Below are 10,309 nucleotides of genomic sequence, written 5' to 3' on the forward strand. Positions count from 1 at the left end.
CTTCGTGCCAATGTTCGTTAAACTATAACCGTACGATATAAACTATTTGGAATTTTTAGCATCAGTATTATTTTTTTTTTAACGATAAATTAATTAAATTTCATACTATAAAAAGCAATTTTTACAATGAAATCCTTCGTGGTTAGTTAATGTATTATTTAAATTTTATTAAAAAAATAAAGTGTAATAACTAAAACCAGGAAAACAGTTTTCTAGATTTTTTAAATTATATAACATTCATGTAATATATAAATAATTGCATTGTGTTCATGTTAATAATAATAATATATTTAAAAAAAAACAATACAAATTAATCATAATTAATGAAACTCATTTATCGATTAAAAACCTAAAAAAATGATGTATAATATAATATTTATATCGTAAATTATAGAATAATAAGAATAGGTATCAGCTGTATTTTACTGTTAACGGTATGGGATATTATATTATAGACATTACTATAATTTCACTCAAACAATTCGTCGCTCCGAGAACGGTAATCTGTAAAAATAATGTAATCTGGAGTACTTATATTATATTGTAACGCGTGTTAGCTATAAATGCGAAATAAAACCGTTTCGCAAGTAGGTATTAATGCGCTATATCGTCTCGAAGTAATGGCCTATAACAATATATCGTTTCCCGTCGCAGGACCGTGTCAAGAGTGAAATAAAACATATATCGAATAGGTTTTTTAAAATGTTAAAATTAAGTCGCGCACGCGTAATCCGAGAGCATCTACAGCCGCTGTAGCGTAAACTGTAAATATATATATAAAATGCAATGTGTACAAACTGTATAATATACCGTGAGCCTTGTTATCGTCTAAATAAAGCTTGTACGCGTTGGCATTTTGTCATTGATACAGACCGTGTTTGTGCCGACGTACTCGCGGTGCCGTATATTTATTATGTGATTAGTATATACATCATATTATTATTATTATTATGACGTATTTACGACGTATACAGGACGAGAAAAAAAGCAGGACCCGCGCGCTCTGCAGGATAATATACGACGCGCTGCGCGGCGGATCCGTCGTAATTTACTGTTGAGTTTTGAAACGGCTCGGCTACACGAGCATCATCTGAACTGTGTGCATTATCCGACGAAATATTTAAAGAATAATACTATAACATTTAGGATAATCGTGGGTGCCAGAAGACTCGTTGACACCTTCCTCTATTGCACCCTATCCGTTGATAACGACACGCGAATTCGAATGTTTGCACCGCGTAACGTCATTTCAGAATTATTTGGCATAATATGTACACTAAAATAATATCGTGTAGGTTAGCTCTGTAGGTACGCGAATACGAATAAGCTAGTCGACACTTTAAACTGAGTGTAAACTTTATTAATTAGCGTCGTTCCGTCGGCACGGTATGCTCTTTATATAACTATATATTAAGATAAATGGTTCACCTATATACGCGGCTAAAACAACGTTTTTGATTAACAGATGTAAATAATATATCGTACAGTAGTATAGCAGTAGATTGGCTTCGTTTCCTACGTACTCAAATGTTGGCACTCTATACGCAAAAGGTACTTTTGCTTAAATCCTCACGTGTGCATTAGAAACCGAAAAAAAACGTCGCATAAGTGTTATGTTATTAAATGAAAACTCACTTCCTGCGCCACCATATTATAATATTCGAACACCCCGAGATTTGTCTAAAATGTATGAATAATAAAACAATCGCGGAAACTCGCGTCACATAGATGGAAATTATGAAAATATAACGTTTATACTTAAGCCTTTTATTACCTGTTATAACTTATAACACATTAGCGTTGTTCTCAATCATACCAGTCATTTTAAAAACATAGAACCACAGATCAACTGTATTACAAATAATAACAAGATTATAGTATTATAATGTGCGAAATCTAAATATACCATTATAATAATTTATATAATAAATGATAATAACATAATGGCACGCTGAAGCTAAAAAAATTATAATGTTATAATTATTTGGTATTAAGGTATTAAATATAATTAGGAGTGGTTGATTTTGTGGGAAAAATATTTAAAAAAAATAAAAAAGTGATTGGTAGCAGTTAGGAAGGGAAGGTGAGAGTTTAAACTGTAATTTATTATTTTACAAGAAGACGCCTTACATAACGTTATCTCCGTCCATCATACGCGTTACATATCTGATTTGCTTTATGAAGGACCAACGCTGTGGGCCCTAAATTAATATTATAGTTAATTAAACTGTTATTAAACTAAAAAATTGAGAATATTATCTGCAATAAAGCGTTAAGTTTAATTTGATATCTAAATTTCACAATAATTAATACAAAGTGTAAGAAACAATATCACATGTATGCATATACTATATACATTCTATCATAGGTACTTCATTCAATATCAAATTACACTCAACGTTACAATGTATAGATAATATTCAAATAATTAAATTGTATAATAGGTCATTTTAACTCTAATATTGATTGTTGACCTAGAGCCCAAGGTTTTGGTCCTACAGAAAGTTAATTTGCAATGTTTTAAGATCTATGGACGGAGATAAAAAATAAATGCTGGCCACCTATTAACAACACTTCACAAATTGTTAATAACAATAATATTTGAATCAAATAATATTATGTATAAAAAGCAATTATCAAATACTAAATATGTTGTAAAAAAATGTCAAACAAATTTACAAAATATTTAATACCGATGTTTGTTTTATTGATTTTCTACGTTTTTTTTAAATAACATTAATATTTAATATTTTATTTGTTAACTAAAATAATATTTAATGTAGCTGCGTAGGTACTTAAAGCTACCGACTAAAATAACTAAAATAGTTTTATATAATGTTTGGGTTTTTGTGACGTTACGTCCTATTCAGATATAAAGTTACAAAAATGCAAACAAATATATATCAACAGTAATATTTTCAGTTGAAATTTAAACCATATACCTCATAATATATTATTATTTGAATTGTATAGAATTTTAGTATTGTAAATTTAATTAAAAAAAAAGTTTTGAAATTTGAAAAGTTAATTTATTATGATATAAGATAATTAAGCTATTAAAAAGCTATTGTCTATTTAAATGTACTGTGTAGGTACGTTATTTTCAATCACGAAACGTGTATTTTTATGGCTATTTTTAATATTTATATTTAATGTGCATAAGTACATACTTCGTGTATGTAATTTAACTTTTGAACTTAGAAGTTTACGATGTGCATTAATAGTTTACAATTATTGATCGCAATATGAGTTTTTTGCATGTCGTCGAGAAAAGTGCCCGTCAGATTAATCTTTGAGGTAACCCATTAGCCATTATACCCAATGTCAAATGGTCAATTTTGGGTAAATCATAGATCAAAGATACTACCTCTATTTATTAAATCATCAATCTTTATTTAAATATATATAATGATTTCGCTAATATTATTGATATCTGTTTTTGAGATGATCGTAATTACCGAAAAGTTCATTTAAAAATTAACATAATTGTCTGTATTTTACAATGAAATAAAAACTCATAAAAACGAATTACAACTTAGACCGAAAAAATAGACAATTATGAATAAATCCACCCATTTCAAGGCATAATCAAATGAAATGAGAAATAAGCCAAACAAAACACGAGTTCATTAATTAATCGGCTATCGGCTAATTTGTAAATTAATATAATATTGCTGAAACAGTTTAAACAAAAATTCACTATCTTAAACAACATAAATCACATTCTTAAAGCATGCTTATATATTTCTTGTTTATATGCAGTATTATAAGAAAAAAAAATAATATAACCAATAATAATTAATATTATAGCTTTTAATCAAATACAATATATTATGCTCAAATTGACAATCTTAAAATGTTAAGCACATTTACGTTTACACATCTATATAACACGTGATGATAAATACTATAGATTTGTATACGATAAATAAATGTACCTACCTAATAGATGAAGATTTAATTAATCAAAAGTACCCATTATCAATTACACTGATGATAGGTAAATCTACTTATAATATAGGGATCTCACGGGATTTAATCAATAAGAATAGGGGCCCCTATATTTCGTATAAAAATCCCACAAAATCATCTTCCATTTATATTATTTGGATTTCGTATTAATAATCCATTGTCTTTAACGTGGCACGTTTATATTTTTATGAAATAAAAAATCGTTGGCACGGTGATTAATTATACAGTATTAATTATGGTAATATTCAATCATTAATAAAATATAGGTATAAATTAAAAAATATCTTCTGGCTTATTAGGCAATAGTTATCAACAAAAACAAAATGCAAAATATATGAAAAAAATAAAAAATCACGACGGGTCTAATGGCCCAAGTTCACGTGTCTTTCCCGGGGCCAGCATATAATCAACTACCTAATCTAAATAAACAATAATAAAATGTAACAATATGCTACGTGTGTTTTTTATTTATTACGTAAACTGTATTATAAATTATATCATTTATGTCTAAAAAACATCAAATAATATTTTGTTGTTTTCATATACTATATTTACTTAATATTATGCACATTCAAATTTTATCAAAATCAACACATTCGTCATTTGCTTACAAATTATAATAGCTACAATCTACAATCTACATAATATAAAGGTATTGTTATACAAGACATTATGGTGCATTGTTTGATTAAATACAGATATAAGCTGCACGAACAGTATGTTATTTTATTCGCATTTATTTCTTAATCACACATTTCGAATACAAAATAAATCCTAATTTTCATTAAAATCGTCTATATGCTGCTGTAGTGCAATCTCAAACTTTCGTATAAAATAATAAAAGCCTGTATGGTTCTATTCTAATTTAATTATATTATATTTTAAAGTTTATTTTCAAATAAATATTATAAAAACAAATTTCACAGATAGTATAGAAATGTTATATTTCCTATATAATATTATAGGTTACACCTTGGGGAAACAATAACATACTTAATAGTATTTCACCTCTATGCTTAATAAATAATAATGGAATTATCGACTGAGGAAAAAATTTTAAACGTGAATAAATTTTTAATTGTAACCCACGTCATGAGAAGTCCTTGAAAAATCATTGTTTTTAGATTATTAATAATATTTTATCAAATACTTTATAATCTTAATATTTAATGTTTAGTTTTATTGTTTGTTAATATTTTTAAAAATTATTTCAATATTTATTATTTAGGAAACATGATATTTAAGAGTACATAATAATTATAAGTAAAAACATTTATTAATGAAGTAAAATCTATCAAACCGTTTACTTTTTAAACTAGGTAGATTAGATTATTTAGTGGACAATTTAATAAAAAAATTCTTTACTTTAAAGTTAAAACCATTATTGCTTAACATATTCTAGTGCACCATTATACTCGTATGTATAACCTAGTCTTATATATTTAAAGTTCCTGAGCGGAATAATGAATTATTGATTTTACAAGGACGTGTGTGCGTTTTTTAGATGGGAGGGAGTATGTATAAACGCATTATATAATATAGAAAAATGCTTTGATCTTCAACTTTTTGGGGATTGTCAGGTAGTAAATTAGATTTAATTGGTACTTATAAGGACGAGCGAGTTAAAAGTTAAAACTCCAAATATTTTTAAAAATATTAGGGTAAAATGAAGAACTGTATACCTACCTACACGAAATTTTTATACTAGTAGTTATACATTTATGTATAAATGATATAATTTTCAAAATATTTTGATTCTTTTTAAGCTATTTATAAAGATATGAAATTAGAAATTTTTTTTTTTTCAATTAATCCCAGTAAAACATTTTTCATTCAATGGAAAATTCTGAATACTTAATACAACCTTTCTCATGAATTTTTCTTACACCTACTAATTCATAAATATTGAAAAAAAGGTTAGATTTTAGATGTTTAAAAATAACTGGGCACGTTTTTTTCTTAAAAGCGTTAAAATAATGAAAATTTACAAAATATTTTATATTTATGCATTTATAAAATGCTCAATTGTTATATCTATAATAAAGCTAAATAATTTAATACAAAGCTTCTCATAAGTAATTCATACTGTAACAAGAAAATCCTAAAAAATATTTAAATTTAGTTTTTATATTTTTAATTTTTACGAAATTAAGATAAATCAATATCCATCGTTTATAAAAAAATGTTATAAATTATTTATAGTTATTTTTTACACACCTGATGATTTCCTAGTATCTACACTTTATTAGTGTACATTGTTTTATTGGCATAAAATTAGTTTTATCTTTTACTAATATTTCGTACATTTTTTATCGATTTTATGTAGCATCTATACAGGGTAGCCTATCGTGTTTATAGTATATTTAGTGTCGAAAATCAAGAAATCGCGGTGATCCACTCTGTATATAATATATAACTCATTAATCACGTGTTGTTTAGATGTGTTTACATCGTTGTATGTAGACATGTAGTTGTGTCAAATGTCAATCAGTATATAATTAATTTGATTAGAGAATTTTTATTAGACAATAGATCGTGAATTATTTTTTTTTTTTTACTCATACCTAACTAATATTACATAGAATAAATAAATCGAAAACATTACATGCTCGTAAAGTGTGCTTTTTCTTAAAATAGATATTTATTGTACTACACTTAAAGTTTATTGTTGTATTAATAACTATATCACGTGTATCTATCCCATGATAGCACAGAGAATGTTCATCTCTACTGTGAATGTTATTCTAAAAGTGCTAAGTGGTAATATTTCTGAATGGCTCCGCCATCGTTCAATCACATTAAAATTTTTAATATGTTTTTTTTTTTTGGCAAATATTTTCTTTATATTATAAACACGTTTTTCGTCCAAATCATAGTATGTATTTGCATTTAACTGTTTACACATTGTACATATTTGCTTTCTTTATAAAATAAAGATGATTTTTTCCATTATATTAATAATACTTACATAGTTGTATGTACCTTAGTTTCTGTTCCTATACATATAATATAACCTACGTGAAATCGGATATATTAATCATAGAAACTTGAATATCATAACGTATATTATTATTTTCTGTACACTGGCAACATATTGAAACTAATTTTAAGCTAACTATACCTAAAACCTGAGGTGCGTATACACCGGTATTTACACTGTTCTATGGTACGTATATTGATTTATAAGTGTAATGTTATTACTTCAAATCATTATTAGTTTTACGTAGGTACCTACTTAGTAAAGTACCTACCCTGAGTAGTGGTGTTGTGGTTTAACGTAGAACTTTATGTTGTTTTAGTAACTATCAAGATTTTAGATAACCTAATGTTCTAGTATTATGTTATTTTTCTCTACGCCGTTATTGTTTACGAATTACAATAACCATTATAATATGGTATTCGAACAAAAAATATTATAAGAAAATAATATATTACATATTTTTTAAATTTTAAAATCGTTTTTGTTTATTTGAAAAAAATTATAAGGCATTTAAAAATTATTATAAGGGCGTATTAATAATATAAATTATATTTTAGCCATTTTCCCAAGACTACCACAAAAAAAAAACACGGGACCCACTCGAGTTAAAACAAAGGATGTTCCTTAAAATACTGAAATATATATAAGCATCCTAAACAAAGCACAATAATACTTTATATAAATATGTTGAACTAAAATTTGTTATGAAATAATTTACGTGACTATTTTACAATAACTTATACCTACTTACATTATGAACATAATTCGTAAATATTATGTCATACCTACATATTTTATCGTAAAGGCATCGAATAATATTACATTTAATCTTTTCGTGAAACCCATGAATAACATAATAATATGTAACCTGCATAACTTAAATCGTTTTTATATATTTTAATAATATTATCTACCTTAAATCACCACCCTCTTAATTTTCTCGTAAAACAGTAACGCCTTAGTCACACCGGAAATTAATGTGGCTCGCTAATAATATATTACAATACAACCATTTACCATATTATATATCGCCTATATGGGGCATATTGATTATTAAATATATTCAATCGGTCAAACTCATGTTGAACAACCGAAATTATAAATTGTTTATAAACTGCACAGGTAGGCTGTTTCATCGTCACTACAGTTTGTAATTTTGGCTAGATATCTACTTGTTATGAGCTAAGTATACGATTGTCGAAAGTATCAATTATTCAATGGAAAAATTGGTTTAAATCCATACTATTAATACTACAGACTGCCGCTGACCGCGATTAAGCAGCTATAACTTTCATCGCCATGGCCAACGGGAGAATCAATGGGCCCAAAAACTTTTGCGGTTTCAGCACACAAACCTTCTGTTGCTCCCGTGCGCACGCCTATGATGTCGTATATAATTGATAATGCGCATGAGACGTAGAAGTATACTCGTTCTGCTGGAATATATTTTCATCGCATTGCGCTCATCTATGGCTTTATCGATAACAATACACTTTCGCAAAAACTTTTTTAAATCATTATAAAAATCACATTACGCACGTGACGTTAAAAAAAAACGATTGGTGGCCAATGTTTCACTCAGACGACTGAAAATTATTTATTATTATTTTGTATTATTATTAGACTACCTACTCATTCGCGAGTATCGTTAGTTTAAAGAATAATTCGACTTAATCTAAAATTTAAACGTAGACTAGTATTTTTTCTAATTCAATCTTCGGAGAACTGTTGAAGAATCTAATATTCTATAGTATAACATCTTTTTAATAAACTTTATACCGCAACCGTCGTACTACGATATTTTCCGTAGGTCAGTATTAATAGAAAACGATGGCTGCTGAATACCTACTGACCGTTTTCCACGCGTCCGCAGTGCAACCCAAATAATCCGATTCCCAATCAAATCGTTTTCACGCGCTATTGCATAGAGTCTTGTATAGATTTACCATATAAAATTTAGTGCATTCTGCACGACGTCGAGTAAATAATTTTACTCATTACTCGAATATAATTTTAATGAAATCGAATTGATTTATTGAAAAATAAATTAAGAAAAGTAAATCCATTAGTTTCACAGGAGTATGTGGTAATAAAAATATTTTAGGATATTCTTTTAATTTCTTATCAACATAACTTGACTGTCACTTTTTTATAAAAACATATTTGATTTATAATTTTTTATACCAAGATACAACATCATTTTATTTTTGTATTACAGTGAATTGAAAAGCCCAAATAACGTGTTATGAGTTATAGTTGCATTAGTTGCTTTACCTGATTTCACTCGAGAAAAACGAACAATTGTATAATACTACACTAGGTGTATTTCGGTTTGAGACGTTTGAGTGTAATAACTTGAGAAAATCGGTTTAGGTGTACTTACTCTCCGTTTGCGTAAACGAACACACCAAAAGTATACAACACAAATCTTTTACTTAGTTAAGCGAGTGGTTCAGTAGACAATTTTATTTAAAAGCCCTTGTAAGAACTGTACAGATCCCATGGGTTTATTTCTATTTCCTCACTTAAATTTGGAGTTGGATCTATAAACTATGCTAATAACATGCTCTGTGATGCTCTCATAAATATAAAAAACCAATTGGCGATTGGATGGGACTTTCTTGCTCGTGACAACCTGCAAATGAAATAATAATAAGTATATGTAACTGTTTTTTTCTTAAGTGTAACTCAGAGCAACCGCCAACCAGATATAAGTAAAAAATTTTAATTTAGGTATTTGAAGTACAAAATACATGGGTGATCCATCCTAGGGATTAAATTCCAAGACTCAAAGGATAGATACCTTAAAACACGAGTCCTAACTAATTTATTGAAGTAGGTTCATTAGTTCAAATTTCATATTGATATATATATAGTTACTGAGGCATACGACATACTTATAAAATGAGTAATTATGTTTATTCAAAATTTACATTTATTTGAAAGAGTGGAAAAATTAGCACCGGGGAGTGAAAATTCTGAATATCTTCGACAGCTCCTGTATTTTGCATTTTTATTTTTTCATTTATAACACGTTCGTATCGTCGTCATTAATTAATATAAGTGGAAAACGTATTCTTGTTGTTAACTCATATAATTAACATTAACGCAACCTTTCATGAAAATCGTGGAATATTAATTACATCAATACAACTTTACGCGTAGGTACCTACGCGTTTTCTGTATGGTTTTAAAAGGCGTTTCGAGGGTGACTTGGTGTAGCTCTTCTGGTTACACCCTTATACACCTACACATTACACGCACACACACACCCACCCACCCACATCGTAGCAACTGTCTTAAGTACGCACTTTGTCGTCACCGACACCAAAGACGGTCACACACACACACAGTGGC

The sequence above is a fragment of the Aphis gossypii genome, chromosome 2 (assembly GCF_020184175.1).
Source record: "Aphis gossypii isolate Hap1 chromosome 2, ASM2018417v2, whole genome shotgun sequence".
In the NCBI taxonomy this organism is placed as follows: domain Eukaryota; kingdom Metazoa; phylum Arthropoda; class Insecta; order Hemiptera; family Aphididae; genus Aphis; species Aphis gossypii.